Source organism: Atta colombica, unplaced genomic scaffold, assembly GCF_001594045.1.
Source record: "Atta colombica isolate Treedump-2 unplaced genomic scaffold, Acol1.0 scaffold100, whole genome shotgun sequence".
Classification (NCBI taxonomy): Eukaryota; Metazoa; Arthropoda; class Insecta; order Hymenoptera; family Formicidae; genus Atta; species Atta colombica.
The window spans coordinates 3886181-3907875 of NW_017259185.1; positions in this window are offsets into that span (position 1 = coordinate 3886181).

The window sequence follows — 21695 nt, forward strand, 5'->3', positions numbered from 1 at the left end:
ACGCGTTTCCACTATAAACTTTTTATTGGACTTTCCATTACGTCTTCACTTTACTTTGTTAAACTTTAGACTTTTACATTTTTGTCGAATGCTGTACTATATGAAAGAGACTCTATTATATGAAAGAAATTCTCCTTTCAGGATATTGAATATTAACTATAAAGCGAAATGCTTTTTTATAGCATTGTATTTGTAAATGTGAAACAAGAAATAAAATATTGACGTCAAAACTATATTCATTTGCTGTAATCTTACGAAAGTGTACATATAAATTGATATTTTTATTTTTCAATATCTTTGTTATTTGCTTGCTTTTTTTTTAGATAAAACAGGCATTATGCAATTATTTACAAAATAATTAAGTAGATTTAATTAGAATTAATTAATTGGTATCTTGAAAGTAATTTCTATTCTCAAAGATAATTGTGTAATGAATACTATTTTTTCACAGAAAAATATAAAATCATCATTAATAGGAATAAGATAGTTGATACACAAATACTTGAGAATATCTCTGAAATTTTAACAAATGTTGAATTTTAACAAATGTTGTAGAAATAAAAGAAATTTTGGATCAAAAGATTCCATGGTATATGTTTGGCCAAATATATTTAGTCGAAGGAACAGTATATACTTGACACAATTTCTATTTCAGTTATAATGTTGGACTTTTAAGCGAGTTTGTCTTTTAATAAAAGCTGACGAAATGCTGTAAAACGCGAAGTAGTCTCCTTTATCGTCGGTCGCCGCAAATACGTATGAATTACGGAGAAACGGTACCGACCAGTTTACACAGGCGTTACAAACGCACCGAGCGCTCTCGCCTATTCGCACCGTAATAGAGTCACAGTATTACACTCTAAACTGAGATATTAACATCGTGTTTACGCGTTCGCGTGACACCTTCGCTACCTGCCACGTTAACTTGTTTAATGGAAATTTGGCGCTGCGCTAGCTGCGAGTTGTGTGCTAGTTCGCGACACATAATCGTTGATTTGACTGTGTGGTTACTGCGTACAGTTGCCTGATAAACACATATATTTTGCATAAAATAATAAATCTATCCAAAGTGATATTCGACATTCAAACGTAACACTTCGGCTAAAGAGCTCGTTTATTACAGTGTATTAAATTCCGTTTGCTGCGGTAAGAGACAATAATGTGAAAAGACGATATATATAAAAAATATTTTGTATTTATTTCCTGGTCCGTCTTTATCAAAATTTTGTGTTGAATTTTTAATCCACGTATTAATTTAATATATAATTATATTATTTAAATAATTTTTATTAAATTGATATTCAATTTATATTAGTATCAAAATAACATAATTTTAGAGTAAATGAACAAATAACACAAAAATAATTATTCTAAAACATAAGAAAAAAATACATATGACTAACACATGAACAAAATATGTTTTAATTTAATTTTACATCATAAATATTAATTTTACTGAAAAAAATATGTTTCCACAGTTTACAAATTGTGCCAATGTTACAGTCTATGTTATTTTTTGTGTAATATTTGAATTACTTTCTAACATATCCATTAATATAAAAATTTGAGCGGATCGTTTGGATTACGTTAAATTTAACACAAATGTTTCAATTGCTATAAAAACAATTTCAAATAAATTTTCTTATTCATAAATATTAAATAATTGAATTTCATAACTTATTAAAGATGCTTTTAATTATGTATTCGTTCTATAAAAAATTGTACTTAAGATAAAATCCTTATTTTCTTCTTCTTCTTCACAGAATATTCTCGGAAATTCTTATAGCAAGTTTCTCTGTGCATACCGAATCAATCATCTTCATTTGCCACAATTATGTAACTCAACTAATGTTTCAATCATATAAATTTTATATTATGCGATACCTAGATGGATTACCCATATATCATATGCTGTTTATGAATATTCAGAAATTTCGGAAGTAGATTACACTGCATACCACGCATATATTCTGTACGAACGGGACATAACGTATGGAAACGAAAGCATACAGAGCACGAGGCGTACATTAATGAATCAGAAAAAAAGATATACAGAGTCACATCTTTTATCCGCCAAGGTAATATATGTTCTCCCTAATAAAGAATAGGTGGACGCGCATTTTTTCGCAGATTGCCGACGACGATAATCCCTTAATCCTTCTTCTACCCCTTCATTTATCTGCCCCTTCTTCTCCTCTATTGAACATATCTCGCCGAAATTTCTGTATATTCTGCCATATACTATACATTACCTTCTTAGATGAAAGGAAAAAGTAATCCGTACGACATTTGGACCATTGTTGAATTTCAGCTTTCTCCTCGCAATAACAATTCTTATCACATTCCACGATCTCGAAATTTAGACATCTCATAAATTCAACGATAAGAAATGCCTCTTAACTATGTCGTAAGGCGGTAATTAAAAACGTTCGAGGTATATAGTTTCGATAATTTCGCGAACTCGTCGCGGGAAAGAGAGGCGAAAGGCTCATCTCGCCAATTACGTTTTCTTTAAAGGGTAACGCATCCAGGTACCGGTCCGGCCAGTTTTTCCTCTCATTATTCGCGGCTAAAGTCGTAAAGAGCCCACCGAGCGATACTGCCCTGCGGGCGTAGACGCCCGCTCCACCCGACCGTCCCCGGCCATTACTATTCATTAGGATTTTTCCAACGATGTGTCTTCCTTAAGTTTTGTTTTTCGCCTTCCGCGAGCTGGCGCATTACTAAGTGAGCACGGATTTATCACGCCGCCGTACTTTATTAAATTCGTACTGGGTGCCCCGCTGCCTTGCCGCGTTGCGCTCGGCCGGATAAGCTCTTTTTTCGTAATTTATTCCGATATAAGGGGGAGATACTCCGCAACAGGAGAATCATTAAAGTAGTTTAAAAAGTTAATGTGCCGGCATGGTTGTGACGCGTTTCTGCGTTTCTCCCTTATTCGTTATTACTCGCGATATTTTACCTCGCGTTCTCGAACATCTCGAAGAACGCGAACAGCTTCTGGACCATTTTATTCATTAATAAGTGCCGAGAATACGTTTATTCGCATTTAACTTCTTTTTATTTTGCATGCCGCTAGTCTGAATGCGGAGCGTTTCTTTCCTCACAGCGCTTTGCTACATTCGCAGATCGCAGCATTATTTTCTTTAAAGTTAGCGATCGCAGTGTGCAATTAATTGTGACGTTGGCAAAAAAGATAATATATGCAGTAGCTCCTTCATTTTGTGGCAACAAAAGAATACATACTTAACATAAAATAAAAAAAGAAATTTTTATTACAATAATACTTTTCTATTTTAGATTAATACATTTTTGTATGAGCTTTCGAAGTATCATGTAGATACTTAGGAAATAAATCTCTATTATCGCGGATAATAGAGTCCCCTCCTGTATGATAAAGTAGTCTTGGCTTTTATATTTCTTTCTCGATATTTCTTTCTCCGCAAAAAATGAAAGAAAATGCCGGAAGTGTCACGCCGAAAGAAATTCGCCGTTCGATCTTATCTCGTTCTTGCACCAAAGTTGGTCGATCGACTGTCTCGAGATCAATCGCGAGAGGGAGAATCGGAGAGTAGAGCTCGTCGGATCAGCAGCTCGACCGGTTCAATTAACCATCAAGAAGAGTCTGAGAACTCTGATTCATGGGGAGGCTATAGACGGAGGATGAGAAAGAGAGAAGGAGGAAGAGGGAGAGAAGCAGGAGAGCGAAAGGCGCAGCTGACAAATCGACCAATCAGTCGCGACGATGAAGTCCTTCGTCTTATTCCTTCCTCTCAGAAGCCCCTTCGCGACTCTATTCGTTTCATGACGGAATATCGAGCCTCTTTTACAGCTTCATGGCTTCACCGTGTTAGAAAAATCGACGGAAGTTTTTAGAACAATCAGACCTAAAAATCATTCGGTTGATTAGCCCAGAGTGGAACATATCACAAAAAGCACGGTGAAGCTAATTTAAGTACTTAGAAAAGCAAAAGATAGGGAAAGAGAAGTCAAATGGAAGAAGTCGCGAAGCCGACGTTCAAATGGAACGCAAAATTGTAACTGATCTCAGAGAAAAGGGAGCGAGCTCTTCTGAATGATGGTCTCTTGGGCATGCTTTCGACGTATTATCCACAGTTCGTCGATCATCCTTCGAAGATATTAATTTTCATACCTCGCGTGTGGTACGCGTCGCACGTAACCGGAAGGGCATCCGCAATTCGAGCGATTCAGGACTGGAAACCGGTGGGTGAGGTGTCGGGCTTGGTGGCGAGAAACGTGGCGCGGAGCGCGGAAGCGGAGGACGTAAAGATGGCTCCTTATTTTATCGCTGCCCAGTTATATTGGGGCATAAATCATATTCGGTAAGTCGCCCGTTATCCCGTGCACTCCAGCAGGAAGCGCCGCCCCGACCACTGCGCTTTATCACGATGCGGTTTGCTCCTTCCTTCCTTCCTACGTCTCGTCCGCACGGTACGGCGGTATGTTTCTTCCGTCTCTTTTTACCGCAGTTTTCACCGACGGAAACTGCGAGCCACCGAAGCGCGATAAGTTTGACGGACGAAGAAGCGTCGCACAAATAGACAGTCTCGCTTTCTGCGATAATCGCGCTAATGAATTGATTCCACGGTGCAATAAGATTATGCGGATAACCGAGGAATTTAGCGACACGACGAAGAAATGAGAAAGAATAAATGTTTTTTTTTTCGATAGAGAATTCTTACTTGCGACTGAATTAGGTCGCAATATGGGCGAACTTTGTGATGAATTTTTAAAACGAAGTTCAAAAGCTATCTTTCATATTATAAGTACTTCAGATTCATTGTGCACATTTTAAATCCTTCTGCGCGTTATTAAAATTCGCTCGAAATTTTTCAGAGATATAAAGATGTTATGACTCATCAATTCATGTGTTATTTTTTTGAAAAAAAAATCACTGAAGAATTAAATATTGTATATCGCATTGAAATTGATATCTTTTATCTGTAGTTATTCGAGCAGTGATTCGTTAATACGCCATGCATAATTTATTTCACTGACGATTGGGAATTGCAATCTAAGACGGCATGAAGTTGTGAAAGACAATTAAAAAGTTAACGGCAATTATTGTTTGTAAAGACTGCAACGGTCGGTCGACGTGACCGCAAACACGCGAGATTCAATACCAATGTAGCTCGCAGAGGCTACGCCCGAGGTTCGAGAATCCTTACGATGGATTGTAAAGATTTTATGAAGTAGTAAATAGAGACGATGCACGCATGTTCACGCCAAGGCTACTTGCCATCGTTATCTTCAACTTTTAATAGAGCGATTTGCGGTTGCAGTACAACGACCCTTTATTCCAGTTCTTTGTCCGACCCTTGCGTTTCGACGCTTATACTCTTTCTTTCCCCGATGCGTTTCCTCACATCCCCGCTTCAATGCAGTCACCCATTATCCTTCCGCCACATTTTTCCTGCATAAACAGCAGGTCATTAACCAACGCTATGGAAGCAGATCGTATCTGACTTATCTCAACGAAACTCTTCTCAGTTGCCCAAGTGCTGGAATAAGCTAATTTTTTTTTTATGCGCCAACTTCGTGTTATCAGTTCATCATAAGAATTCCGGATAAGGGAGTCTGAATTCTTCCAACTTTAATTTTATTGTAAATAAAAATTAATCGTCTTCAGTTATTATATACAATACAAAGAAAGTAAGAAATAGCTTGATATTTAAAATTCCTAGATTAAAATTCCTATCAAAGAAATGTGTAATATGCATCGTATATACAATAATTGTGACATATATATATATATATATACATATATATATCTATGTTTATGCAAATAATTTGATAAAGAGCACCACTACTTTATCGCGTACAACTAAACACATACGAATGTAACGTACAATACTGCTATCAGAAATAACATTAGTCACTTAAGAGTTTAACATACGATGATAATATTGCACGGTAAGAGAAGGAAATTTCGCGTCGTACGTTCATCGAAAGCTGATATAACCAATAGTAATTTTCAGGAATAATTATCGCTTCCACCAATCGATACGCGAGACTTCTCCGCCCGTGGCTATTTAAACGAACACGTGTGCAGCTTGTAAAACACGAGTTGGTGCACATAGTCAAAATATGTTTGTGAATTAAATGCCGTTTCCGAAATCTTATTAGCTTTTCGCGAGGCAAGTGAACAATAATGATATCGTTATATCGCTGAGCGTATCGCAATTTTTTCGCCATTAGTAGCGAAGCGGCGAGGTTGACGAGACCTCGTTTCTGACACGCAATATAATAAGATTGAATTTTGTGAAAATGATGCTACGCTGAAATCCGCGAAATTCATCGATAAAATTTTAAAGAAGAGAAGAAAGGCAAAATAGCGCCGATAAGTATAGCGGCGAACAATATATCTCGTATTTCTGTTACAAGTAAATAAGAATTATGGCTTTGATTTAAAATTTTCGAGCTAAAAATATTTTGAGAGAAAATTCTCCTTGAAAATAATTATGCAAAAACGGTGACCTGTATAACTGCTATGCATTTTTGTAATAGTCAATTGATAAACGATGTGCCAATCAACGTTAAGGATATATATATGTGTGTGTGTGTGTGTGTGTGTGTGTGTGTGTGTGTGTGTGTGTGTGTGTGCGTGTGTGTGTGTGTGTGTGTGTGTGTGTTGTGTAGATCCACTTATTCGTTTAAAAGTTATTTACCTAAAACTGCCGCAAAATATGGTAATTACATTGCATAAGTCATTAAAAGCTATATAATTTATTGTTATTTTTTCTTCTGCAATTGATTTCGGAGTGTATTCACAATAAAATTTTTTGACTGACAGTTTTTTTAGCTGATATATTTTTAGTTAATATTATACAACTAAAATATTTTTACAAATAAAATATTTTTAATCATTTACACTTTTTTATAAGTATACTATTTTTATAAACATACAGATAAACATATTTAATCAACTAATACCTGATTTATCAATAAATAAATCGATAAAATACTATCGTTAAAGGTATTTGCTATCGTATTAAATGTAATAATGTTATGGAATTTTAATCAAGATATCGTATTTGATTTGTAATCAATTTTTTTTTACTACAGTTGTTTGTCAGTGGCAATATTATAAAGATAAATGTATTTTTTAAATCGCTCTCGCCTTGACATTTGCTTTATTGTCAGAAAAATAATTCATCAGATCTCTTATAAATTAATAAGACTGGGTTAGGCATAATGTAAGGGGATAAGCGAGCTTAGTGGTTGCCTGACCAACTGAAAAGGTAATAGCTCCGTACTCACGACTAAGCTTCGATAAATTACCTTTTGTCTACAGAATTAGTAATTCCACCAACCGTCGGGAATCGCGAGTTCGCTTCAAGGATTCTAGAACGATCTCAGAAAGTGCGGTCTATTGTCCAATGTGGTCTATTCGTCTGCATTCACGCTGCGTGTTGGTCGCTTTACGTTGCATACAAACGATGAAAGTGTAGCTACAATGCATATCTTTGTCGATTAGTTGCAAACACTGGAACTCTCGTTATACATGGAAAAGATTGTAATTAATTTAACGTATTCAACATACCTGAAAGCTGAAATTTTTGCGGAAGGAGCTTTGCTTTTTGTTTAATATCAAAACGCTAAACTAATTTCACCCTTCTAAAGGATAATTTTAATTCCTCTTCTTTAAAAAAAGAATAATAAAAATTGAAAACGCTAAAAATTAAATGTTACGCTACAATTGCAAATGAAAGTCGTCTGCGTGGTCTATTTTACAATTGTTCATTGTGGATTCCAATGATTGACCACTTCACGTCGGGTACTATTACTTAAATTGTGAGTACCATGCATTTTTATTACGAGCCTTTGTAGTGAACGAGAGCTCATACTCCCATGAAATTAAATATGCCGTGCTAAAAATCGCTTTTTCTATAATATTCGTTCGTAAAAATTTCTCTGATCAGAAAAAGAACTAAAATATTATAGCGTGGTGGAAATTTCGTCTTTCGAACTATAAGAATATTTGAATATTTTAATTTTTAAATAACAACTTTTTTAGTTTACTAAAATCCTTATTTTTGAATTTAATCTATTTATTCATTTCTTGTTTACCTATTTTTTTTGTAAGTACGTTTTATACAAAGAATTGTAATATGTACTATAATTCTCATGATTCATCATATTATATATCACAACTTCAAATTTGATACAAAGTTTCTCTTCCTTCTTTTCGAATAGATTGCTCGTATACGAAGTTTGAATGATCGATATATATATATTCGCGAAAATATAGGCGTGTAAAACTTTGTTGGCATCTTTTTTTCCGTAGTTTTCGTTTACATTCCGTTTATAAGAACGACATTAATTTTCTACTTGTACATTCAAAAAAAAATAATTATATTGCTATCATTTAAATATAATAATTGCTTAAGAAAATATATCAACTATTTTTATCTCTTCTTTTTTCTTTTTCCTTTTTTTCTTCTGGAAAGTCTTCTTGGTGTAGTGTTAAATATCTTTTAAATTCATAACATCACGCATAAACATCGATAAAATCGTTTAACTTGTCCGCGATTCAGGATTAATAATATTAGAAGGAAAATCGATTAAATCATCGGCTGCCAATATCAAGGAACAAGTTTCCTCCACGGAATGTCGGTATATATTTAATGGGCATATACGTAAGAAGTTCGGCGGATTCCCCTCCTTTTGTTCGCTTCTGAAAATAGTCCGCAAGATTTTTCACGCGATTCCACCTCACGTATTCCGCGAAAGTTTTCGCGGAAGTTATCCGGGTCGGTTTGCGGTCCCTGCCGTCTTCCCATTTTCTTCTCAAGTCGGCCGAAGTTAATGGCTGATCGATAGATTTGAGTTTGACGGCTCCACGTGCTCGATCGAGAGACGATCGAGAGACCATGACTGGCCGATGGCGGAGTTTGTTGATGGAGGGGACAGGGAATAGACGGTGAACAGTAATTATACTATGCGACCTGGACCAATAATAGTTGGCGAGCGGTTTTCAATGGTTGCAACTTCGGAAATGGTTTAGCTTCAATTGAACTTTTGGCCAACTTGACGTGTTCACGAAAGATGGAATGACCGACGGGGAACATCGGCGCTCGTAATTCGGAAATTTAGTCACCTCCCGGCCGCGGATTCGATCATCCAATGATGAGGCCTTTTTATGGTCAATCGCCGGAAAGGGAGAAACGGTGTTCCATCATGAGCATTATCAAATTCGAGGAATGAGTTGGTTCATAATTTTGCATTTGTGATGCTGTGCTGATATGTTTCCGGAATATTTATATAAGAATAATCGTCAAGTTAATTAAAAATTATATTTACTTTGTTTTGCTGACGCGTATTTTATCATCCCTTTTTATCTCGTTCAATACTGTCATATCATTATTGTTATATGTATATGAAACATATGCGAGAAATGTTAAAAATTAAATGTATATATTGTATAGTATTAATATAAGCAAACAAAAAAAAAGAAAAAATTCAAACAAATTGATAAATGGAGAATCAGCGCGATAAACATAATAGAATATTGTTAATTATTAAACCACATCAAGTACAATTACAAAAAAGAATAAATTAATATGTATGTTTCGGCTTCAATTGGAGCCACGTAGTGTTAAAATTAATAAAACTACAATAAAAATTTTTACTGTTAACAAACTGTCAAAATATACGACTAGTCATTTTTTTTTGTAATTGCGACTGTATTGTACATGAGATAATGCTTAATAATTAATAATATTCTATTATATTTGCGTATCGATTCCTACCGCTCTTTACTGTTAATATAATATTAATTTAAAAATATATAATACAAACTTTTTTTAAATTAACTCCGCTTTCCACGTTTCTATATTGAATAACTATACAGTTTTATTCTCCTGACAGAAATCAGAACGTTAACTAGTTTGCGCATAATGCGAGTAGACAGTTAATTTAAAAAGCTCACCGCAGCCTGCTACGTAAAGATCATTATATAGCAACGCAAGACCTTCGTTACCTGGTAATGGACAATTATACGCTACGCGCGCGTGAAGGCCGATCGATTACAATGTGGTGACAGTTGATTAATGTAATTAGATCACATTCGTGCTTACGCGGAGATTACGTATATATGTATATATACACTGGAACAGGTTGGCCTACCTGCGAATAATACAATATATAAGTGTACGAGAATGTACTATATCGATATATAAGTAATTACAGATTTACGTCAGATCACGATAAATTAAAATATAAATAACTCGTTTTATAAACGTTAAAATAAGAAAATGTAAAGAATAGATCAAAAGTAAAAAAATAATAGAAAGTGATTTTTAATATCTTTTATATGTAATATTTTATGTATACGCTAGATACCATAACATGATAGGTAGAGACGAAATTTTCATCGCAAGTCTTTTAAATATTCCTTTCTCATCGTCGCGGGCGAGATATTAAAGTCAGTTGCAGTCAGAACTGTAATGTACGTATAAAACATACGCAGTGGTGTGCTTTCGCACTTTTATTACTTTCAAAACGTATGCCTTATTTATTTTATCTTTTGCACAATCTCTTATTCAATACTTTTTTCATTTTATTTCCAATTATTTTTACTTTCGTTGTTCTTCTTGTAATCTTGTAATAAAGTTACAATTAAAACAAAATTTTTTTATATACTTTTATATAATTTCGCCCTGCGAAAGTGTTCTTTCGGACTTGACAAACGAATATACAAACAGTTTGCGAAGAACATACAAAGACAACGTCTTGGAATATGAATATGCGTTTTACTGCAGCAGTTTCATAATTATAACGACGTTGCACGCGAGAAGAGATAACGTTTTCTTCGGGCTTTGCGTAGCGAAGCTTTTGCTACCCACAGCTTTGTTCTTTTCCTCGTCCCTGGAACAGACGACCGGAAAAGTACATCGCTCCGTCTGGTTACGGACATTGCTTAACAGAGTGACGACAAAATTGCTTCTCAAAAATGACAAAATAAATAGAAAATAACTGAAAAATGTTTTATAACATTACTCGATAAAAGTATAACATAATAAACACGTCTACAAAACAATATTTTATAAAGTTAAATACATTTTTAATTAGCTTTTTTTGTTTTTATATGCGCTCTTTCTCTCTCTCTCTCTCTCTCTCTCTCTCTCTCTCTCTCTCTCTCTCTTTCTCTCTCAAATTCTGTTGATTCTAAAAATACAAATATATTCAATAAAATCATTTTAAGAAATAGATTACTGTAACCACAGACTTTTTTGCCTTAATAGCATTTAAAATCGAACACTGAAGTATGTCAACTTGCTTTGAGTATCGTGAATATGTCATTAGTCATGTAAGAGAAATCGATGGTTATGACGTTTAAACATCGATTTTTTAGAGTTAGAAAGATAAGACAGTTGCTGACATACTGCAAGACAAATCGATTAACTAGAAAGAGTCTTTTATTGGTTATCTATTCTCAGTTCAGTTATCCGTTTTCTTTATATGTGCTATTACTAAAATCTGAGCCATTTGGGAAGATAAATCATTTTAACGTCGCAAATTCGAAATGGAGTAAAATTTTTTTTTAAACTTTAAAAAAAATAATGTCTATATATACAAAAAAGAGATACGAAAGACTTTGTACGTCGCTCGTATTAGTAGGATTAAAACGAATATGAAACTATTTCAACTTAAATAGCTGTGAATTGAATTTTGTAATATTCTCTACGGTCGTATAACTTTTCCTACGCGCCATTCAGGAGAAGAGCTACGCGATTAAGCGCAAAATCTTTCCTATATGCAGTTTCTCATAGAGACTACGAGCTCGGCGTAAATGCTTTAAATCAATGGATAAGAGTATAATCCGGATTTCTAGTATGGTATAATACAGTATAATGCAGTAGCTGTACATAAAATGTGATACGTATAGTATTATATTCTCCTAAGATTTTCAGTCATTGCCGTTAATCTACGTCACGACAGATAATATGGTAAATGAATTTTTAATATCCTTGTATGAGAGTAGTGTTGTCTAGTTCATGAACTTTTTAATTCTATCGTATTATACAATAATATAGTAGATAAATCAGTCGTGACATGCAATTTATAACAAAACAAATTTTCCTTCGTCTGTTTCGAATTTTTACATAGAAAGAACAATTTTGATGAAATATTAAAAAATTTGGCTAAATACAGATCTGATAACTTTGTTGGATTATTAAAATAATTATGTAGGACGCTCGAACAAGTTGCTAAAATATTAAAACTTTTTCTAGTAATCGTTCATCAGGTTACATTATTATTTTCATAAGTCCAATAAAATTATTTTCAGATCTCTATTTAATCGAGTTTTTAGATATTTTAGTATAAAATCGTTCTTCTATGTATTTATAGAATTATATAAAGCAAATGACAATCTACTAACAGTATAATTGCTATACAGAGGATGGTGATTAGTCTTAGGCTAATTAAGTACGTTGAGCTTATATTGTCATGTTCACATCGATGGCATTGCAAAGACTTCAATAATCTTGCTCACGGCAATAATCGCGCGAGCTAGGTCGTGCTACTGTTTATGCATCGGCGACATTTTATTGGACAGAACGTCCTCGTCAGCGCCATATTAGATTCCAAAGTACACCGCAGGCGTGCATACCAACCCACCGAGCAACACTCGCCAAAGCGTGGGCGAGATATTGCGATTGGTGGTGAAGACGATAGCGTACCGTGAATCGAGGTTGGAGCTCCGAACCGAAGCCCCAGGAATCTCGATCCCCAAAGTATGCGAGAAACTTATCCAACGCTATATCATAAAAAGCTGCGCTGTAACCAGAGGAAAGATCGGAAACTATCAAGGCGTTTAGATGGCGCGAAGAATCTCGCAGATTTCACGCTATTATAGATTTATACTCCCCACCATAACTCTCTTTATAGTCTCTATTAGGTCGTTACAGATCGATCTAATCCTATTACTCGAAGCTCTCGTTTGCTCACATTGGCTAACGAATGGATGGAATATGATTCTACGACGAAAGCCAGCGATCGTTTCCCAGCATTTTTAATCGCATATCGTAACTCATCGTCGTATACAAATAATATGGATAAATCGATAATCATAAAGTATATGAAGCGAACGTAATTGGAGATGTTATCAATGTAATTCACATTCACCCGGTAACGGCGGGATGTTATCGATGGATTGCCAAGTTTGCACATAATATAACGACAAAACCACACCCAACTTCGTGGACAGATTAGCGGAGCCACCGACAGCGAAATCCGAGTAGCCGAAGCACAAACCCGGTGAGGCTACGGTTAATTGGGTTAATCAGGTTAATTGGACACTACACGGATCCAACGATGCTATAAATTCAGATAAGTTAATGCGATCGCGGTTGAATGTCAATACTGACCGGAAAGGTCGAAAGGTGTTTGACGATAGAAGAGACGAGGAAAAATAAGGCTATCGATAATGGTCGTGTCAGATTGTGTTATTCTAATCTTATCATTAATATTCCCGATTTGGATTTACGAAAGATACCATTTGCAATAAATATTTGTTACTTCTATCGATCGATCGTCTTTGTCGTGCATCACCATCCTGCAAAACAAACGACTCGAGAGATCCTCTGGACGAACTTGATCCTGAGGTCCACGGAGACTGAAAACTCTTTTTTGGCGATCGTATGGCGGTGAGCCAGAAACTAGACGTGTTTGTCGAAATAACAGGGTCAGTTGTTGCAGCTTGAGATCTGCACGAAGGGACGGACGCTTTCCCTATTATCGGCTTATCGAGTTACCAACTTCATGTGCTAATTATACTGACGCCGTTTTATATACGCGTTCCAATAGCGATCGCCGAAAATTCCAGCGTGCAGCAGCGCACCTGTTTTTCCGCCGGTGGCGAACAAATATTTTTTTCGTATCCCCGAATATACATATGCGCCCAGGCGCACAAACAAGCGCGCGCGAAGCGCTTTTTCGAATATCCATCGTTCGATGCATCGAGCAGATCGCTTCGTGCCGATTGACTTAACTCGATCGCTATCCGATGAGATTTATGTGTAAACACGTCGCAGTGGTATCGCAAATCATAAAATACAGCACCGTTCGCTGTGAATATAGCTGGCCTGGCGTAAAAATGACTTCCAAGTTTTTACTGGGTGTATCATATCGTGTTTTTTTCCCTGCGTTTTGCGGCTTGTAAATTCATTGAAATTGTGCAGAAAAAACATATAATTCTTTCTTCACACATAGTAACCTTTTTTTAATTCCACTTATGCTCGGTTATCTACGAATAATCGTATTCAGTAAAACGTTTATTTTACAACTGTTGGAAATTTTCTTGGAACAGGCGGATTATTTCTCTAGATTTAAAAGTATAATCTAATCAGTGCAAAGAAAACTTTCAATAGTTGTTAAACGTTCTGCTGAACGCGGAGAATAATTATAAACGATATGTCGCATGTGATGTACATAGCAAAGATAGAATATTCTTATCAAAGCAACTTTGCGTGAAACTAAGACGTTTTCCATACTCGTCTTTCATATTTTCAAAAAGAGAAAACGTAAATGCAATGCGTTTCGTTTTCCCCGCTTCGCTGAGAATATGTTTCGAAAGTGTGTATATATCTCGAAATCCTGCGGTCTGAAAGGAAGGAGCGAGTCTTCTTACCTTTGAGAATCAGTTTCATCCTTAGGCACGATAGGTTTTTCTATGGATGGGTGATTCGAAAGCGCATTTTTACGTAACTCTATACAAGTGGAATGAACACAAAGTATACTTACTTCCTTTGACACCTCTGTTCAGATCAATCCCTCTTCTATCTCTCTAAACACTTAATTCGCTATATTTAGAAATTCTTTTTTGATTGATATTATTATTAGCAGAAGAGACAATAGAAATTTATGTCCAATATTATATTAGCGCACTAATTACAGCGTATTGATTCCTATTTCCCTAAATTTTTTAGTACTTTAATTTGTTAAATTTTTGAAAAATCTGATTCTAATATATTTGTAAATTAGACTAAAATTATTTTCTAAAAAATATTTCTAATGTTAGACATACAAAAATAGTTAATAGTATTAATGTATGTAACAATGTAATATAAAATTCTTTCATCTTTTTGTATTGTACATCGAGATTAGAAAATAATTCGATATTATGGATATTATCACGTAATTCACTGAAACTCCCATATGTGCTGAAAAATAGGGTCGCATCTTGTTTTCTTATTTATGATAGCTTTTCGTATAAGGGCGCAAGGCTGTTAAGTCTTTGAGTGGCCCGGTAAATATCCCCTAACATCATCACGACCTTTTAGAGGCCGTTAGGGTGAAAACCCCGAGAGAAATCGGTTTCCAAGGTGTGAAGGATCTCCCCCGTGGGTTGGTTGCTATGCGGTTAATTCGTTGCGCCAGCATCCTTTGCATTCTATTCGATTTTTACGGGATCATTTTTTAGTCGCATCCTCGATTGCAATTCCTATTCCCGTCAACCTATTCTTAACTTAGCCACGAGACGATTTGACGAATATGTCAAATCGATTGATGTTCGATTGTCATCTTGTGATTTGATCCGTGTACTTGAGATGGATGATCCCTTTTGAGAACTGAGGAAAAGTTCTCTTGAAAATATCGACTATTTCCACGACGAAAACTATTGCAATATATCCTCAAATATCAAGGGAGGGTCCACTTCCTTTGAGCGCGCATATATTTTATAGGAGTGTCGTTTTGTCACAATCGTATTCAAAAAAATCTCAATCGTAAAAATATTATTTACTGAAAAAAATAACTATTACATTCTTTTTAAGAATATTATTGATATACTTGTCGTGATAATGATTATAAGCCACGTTCCGCCACGAATAGCGCAATCCATTTATAAATGTAATTTCCAATATTAATATCTTCATATCATACCTATTAATATTGAAAATTAGACTATAAATACTTAATTTGAATCAGAAATATATCTTGTACTTCTCGTCGCAAGATATCCCAAAGTGAATCAGAATAATGTTCGAAGGATAGATATTCCGATTCTGCAGGTAACAACCGGAAATACGCTTTGCTTATTCTCGATTTGCGATATCGCGTCGAGGACGCCAAGTCTGAAACAAATGACTGTCGCATAAATTACGATGTTATCTTGACGTTCCTTGGCATTGCAGACGTTTCGGATCCTCCATGAGAGAAGTCTCAAGGCGCTCTCGAGAAGCTATTATCACCAGCGTAGATTTTAAGGTTCAAGGACCATTCAGCGATACTCGCGAAACACAACCACAAAAAGAAAGTCAATTTATTTTTTACATCATGACAACAATTAATTTTTTAATTACAATAAAAAATATATTAGATAATCCGCTCGTATAAATTTCAAACAATAAAATAAGGAGTTTCTACCAGGTTACTTCAATAAACGAGTTTCAAAAGGTGTAAACAGTAAACCTTTATTATTCTTTTATTATCATTTTACGAAACGTTTCGATCATACTAAATTCTCATCAATCGTGTTTGTAAATGAAATAAAAACTCTTAACAATAATTTATATGAACATATTAAAAACTTAGAAATTAATTTCAGTAACGGTATAAAAAATGTATTAATCGGATCATCTCATCCATAATCACAATATGTGTTACAAATTCAACCATGTTATACTGAGTCAAATTATAAAAAATTATGTAAATTGTAGATTTAAACCAATTCTTCGGTCTTAACAGCGAGAGTCTTTTCCTCTAGGAATCTCTAGTTCAAAAAAAATAAAAATAAGCAGCCAATTTATATTGTAGTATAGTTACAAATTTTTCGTTACAAAATTTTAAATGTTAAATATGCAATTCCATCAAAAATCTGCAATAAAAAACCATTATATTAAAATATTTATTTTTTAAAAATATTAATAAGCTATTTAACGTGCTTATTCCATTTAATATTTGTTTGTTTATATTTTTTTTCAGAAAATTGTAATTAAACCTAATTTTTAAATATTAATAATGTTCTTAAATATTAATAAATCGGAAAGTGATCAATAATATACATTAAGAAAAGTGATTTTAATTGAAATGTAAAAATATCTCAAGTAATTATTTACGTAAAGAAAGATGATTATTCTTGGATTAAGAACTAACTACAGAAGAAAAATTTGTATAAAGAAGTTAAATAGAAAAAAAGAGTTTTCACGTTTTAAAAAATTCCTTCGCCGTCGTTGAAAGCCTCAAGGTTTCATTTTAAGAGTTCTCTCGTAAATGTATCCAAGATATTTAACAATATTATAGTGAAGAGAGAGGGAAGTGTGACTGCAGCCAGAATTTAGCTCGCGCGCGAGTGGCTGTCGAAAAGATAGACGTAAAGGACGAGGAATAATCAAAGCGTATTTCAACTTTCCTATTGCAAAACGACGAAACTAAAACAAACAACGGTCGTATAAATTACAATGATATCTGGCGCTCGAATGTTGGAGAAATAGTCGAGTAGTCTCGAGTGTTCTCTCTGTTGATACTCGTTATCATGTCAGCCGACTGTGGTTCACGGCCGGTCGATTTACTTAACGAGCACCTCGCAAATATTCGCAAGGTTTTATCGATCCGACGACTCGCTTGACACTCAGTAACATTGGCATTCAGAGCAAATGACTTTACTAAGTAGTCGAATTTCACTAGTCGAAATCTAATTTAATCTCTCGAACGGGATATTTGATCGTTGAAAAAAAAAGAGAAAGAGAGAGAGAAAGGGGAGCAATCCCTTTAAGTCAGAAAATCAAGGATAATTTAGAATTATTGGCTAAATCTCTTTGTCTCTCTCTCTCTCTCTCTCTCTCTCTCTCTCTCTCTCTCTCTTTCTAGATAGATAGATAGATAGATAGGTAGATAGATATTTCATAATTAGATTTATATTTAGCAGGAAGAGCTGCTAAATTGTCAAAGGTATTTTGGCACAGGACGAATATTCACGCGCCAATTGCAATCTAGCAGATCGAATGCATGACACTGCGACATTAAGGAATATTTTTAAGATATCTGCTCCAGTATTCTCCTAATGTAAGTTCTCACCGTTGCACCTCACGTAGCTGGAGAGCTCCTATTATATTACCGCAATAACGAGATGATTCAAAGGGAAGAGATTCAGTGCATTTCACAAAAATTGACGAACGATTATTTACACACGAAAAAACTTCGAATCACGCGCAAAATTATTATCCGCAGTTATAAATTCAGTAGTTTTATCAATCACTGAGTAGAGATGTCGTGAGATGAGGGACAAGCGCGCAAATTTAAGTGGCGTGGGAAAGTAGAAATGCGAAGCGTTTGCCGCTCATCCATCATCCGATCCGCATTTATCGTATCGTTTGGCATTGGTCTACCTGCTCTTCCGGCTGCTCCCATTGATAAGGGAGATAAGTGTACCCATCGCACATTTCGCTGCGGAAGAAGACGGACGACTTTGGATGATGACTAGTTTTCTGTCCGTCATTTGCGCGTTTCATTTCGAATCAATCAGCGCCATGATAAGTTACATTAAATGCCAACGTTTGACCTGAAGCAGACTAGTGGATACTGATCTCTAACACATTCTACAGTAAATCAAACAATATATAATCAATTACATATTTCTATCGATATAAATCTCGCATAGACAATTGACTTATTTTTATGATTTTCTAACATCTGTCTGTAGATCATATTGTGGTGATAGAATAGTTGCGCACTTCAGGTGTAGTTTTATGCGTCGTAAACCCTTTTAACGCCTTCTATACGAAACCATTAAGGATGACCCACGAGTTTTCTTACGATGTGTGAGGCACGGCCGATGGTATACAGACATAATACACGACTTTATTGGCCACACAGAAGTTGAAACTGCCTGTACACTGTGTTCTTTGGAGCACTGCTGGAACGACTATTCGTTGGATAAACGACTGGCAAAAGTGCTACTAACATTAACTCGCGTGGAAGTAAACTTTCATATTGTCGATTCTCACGCGTTAAAATTTTGGTGTGTACTTCTGGTGAGTTTGTAAGTACTATATTGTAAGCTCTCTTTTATATGCTTTATTATACAAATCTTTGAAAAAACACCTGATTCTTATAACTCATCTTAATGTGAAATATAAAGCTGTAACGTGCTTCATCAAAAGTACTGAACATAGCAAGTACATCTAATTGTAGACCTTTATTTTTTTGCAATATTTTTTGTTAAAATTTCATAAAATAATCTAATAAATAATTTCATGTTACAATTAAACTCAGACATGCGTATAAAGAAAGTATATGTCAATAAATGTTTATATGTCAATAAATAACGTAAGAAAGGCGATTAAAGATTCTTATCTTAAATAGAAATTTCACTATTAACCTACGTAATCATTTTAAATATAAAAAGGTCGGTAATCATAATTTCTATGTCTCATCGACATCAAGCAGAAATGTTTGACCGATATGGTGCTGCGTGGTACTCTAATAACTGTGAAATTAATAACGCTACATGAAGGAATAAAGGTCGCTCATGCTGATAATCAACTGGTGCTCAAAGAATTAAGTGTAATACGCAGCAGGAGTTCAAGAATTAGCGGCAAAAGCTTGGCACTAATATGTTCTTAACAAAAAATACAGAACCAATCATGCTACTATCTATGATCTACGCTTAATATCCCGGCGGGATATGCGAGACAGAAGAATTTTTGTCCGTTACTTGGTATGTTTATTAGGCCCGAGATTGGTTGCGCGAATTACAAAACATCATCTTAATCTGAACGGAATGATTCAAGCGATTGAGTCAAGATTTTAAACCGTGAAATGTGAAGTTGCAAGGATTTATTGGCTTGACAGATGGAATCTTATTTAAGAAAAACGCACACACTGTGATACTATCGAATTAATTTCAATTGATATACTAGTGTTGGTATTTGTTTTTTATTTTAGGTGTAAAATATCGTTAATATAGAAAAGATGAGAAAAAATATGAATATCAGAAAAATTCTATTTTTAAGGAACATTAATTCAAAATATCATTAAATATAAATCCATGACATTTGCGATTGAACAAAAATTGAAGTGCGAGTCGCAGTGCTGTTTACGATTTCTATAAGCTTTTTTTTAAAGAGAATTATCATATAAACATCTTATTTGAAAATCATAATTTGTCAAAATTATTTTTGTAACAAGTTACAAACTAAGTATATTTAATTTGAGAAAATTTCAAATTTTATAATATAATCATTGTGTAAAAAGGGAGAGATTATATACATGTAAATAAATTAATCAAATTGGTAATATCAGTATATATTTTTATCAATTTTGATTCGATTATTCTTAAGGAAATTCTATTTTTAAATCTGTGATTGACATCAATATAAGTATTAAATTTATTGATTTAAATATTAGCACAATTATTTTTAGTAACAAAATAGATTATCTAGAGGTTATATAAAGAAAAAAGTGGTTTTAAAACTTTAAATATGTATATTCAGGGTTGTCACAGAAAATTTTAAAATTCCCTGACTTTTCCAGATTTTCCAGATAGAAAATTTTCCATGAGTAATATAAAATATAACTTTTAACATTTAGACTCAAGGATTGTAGGAAAACTAATCTATATTATTAAAAATAACGCAAAAAAAGTTTAATGGCATAGTACAATTTTGAGTGCAAATTCAAACCACAGCATAAAATAAATTAGTTTTTGAAAAAAAGAATGCAGTTATGACAAAAAAGAGGGATCAAATAAAAATACTGAATAAAATATAAATTTTAATAATTTTATTAAAATCGTTTGAAGTTTTGAACGTACTTGATTATAAACATCAGATATAATATAAAAAAATTATAACAATTATTTGGAAGGAGCAGTTTCAAAGAATTATGAGCAAATTCCGAAATTCCAGACTTTTTTACATTTTCCCCTGACTTTTCCCGGTTTTCTATGACTAATTTCAATTTCCCTGATTTTTCCAGGTTTGTGACAAGATATATAAGTATAAAAACTGTCATTTAATGCTATTATTTAACATTTGATTTTTTTCGCGAGCAAAAGTTTATACAAAAATTAATCAATCTTACCAAACAGAGATAAACTGTTAAAAAATTCAAAAAAGTCTGAAATAATTTTTATTAAAATTGTTTTTATATTGTTTAATGTTAGATACAAAATTACACTTAAATAGATGTAAAAAATAATATCTAAAATCAACTATAAAATAAATGAAAACACATGAAACATTTGACTTTTTATCTGGATACACTCCAGCTTCAAAATTATCAAAAGTTACAATTTTAAATTTGAAAAAACATTATTCACATCAAATGTCCGTATCTTTGCATATGTTAATAAAAGAAATTCACGCGGACAGAAGAGAATAGCTACTAGACACTGGACCAGGCTTGATTCAAATCTGATTGCATTTTATTTTTCCTAATGCGAGCCTGCTGCGGGCTATATGTTACCTGTCGCATCCCAAACCGTAGCGCGATCTCAAAGAAACCACCGACCATCAAATAAATCCCATCCTTGCTATCGATTGCCTTCCGGGGATGTATCGTTCGTTCGCTTGCTTTTGCTAATCCCCCATCGCCCAGCGGGAGTTGGTACGTGTTCGTGTAAACATGCGGTGGATCGATGTCGCCGCGAATGAAACATCGAGCGATCGGCGAGTGCAAACAGTTAAAAATATATATACATATATATATATATATACAATATATATATA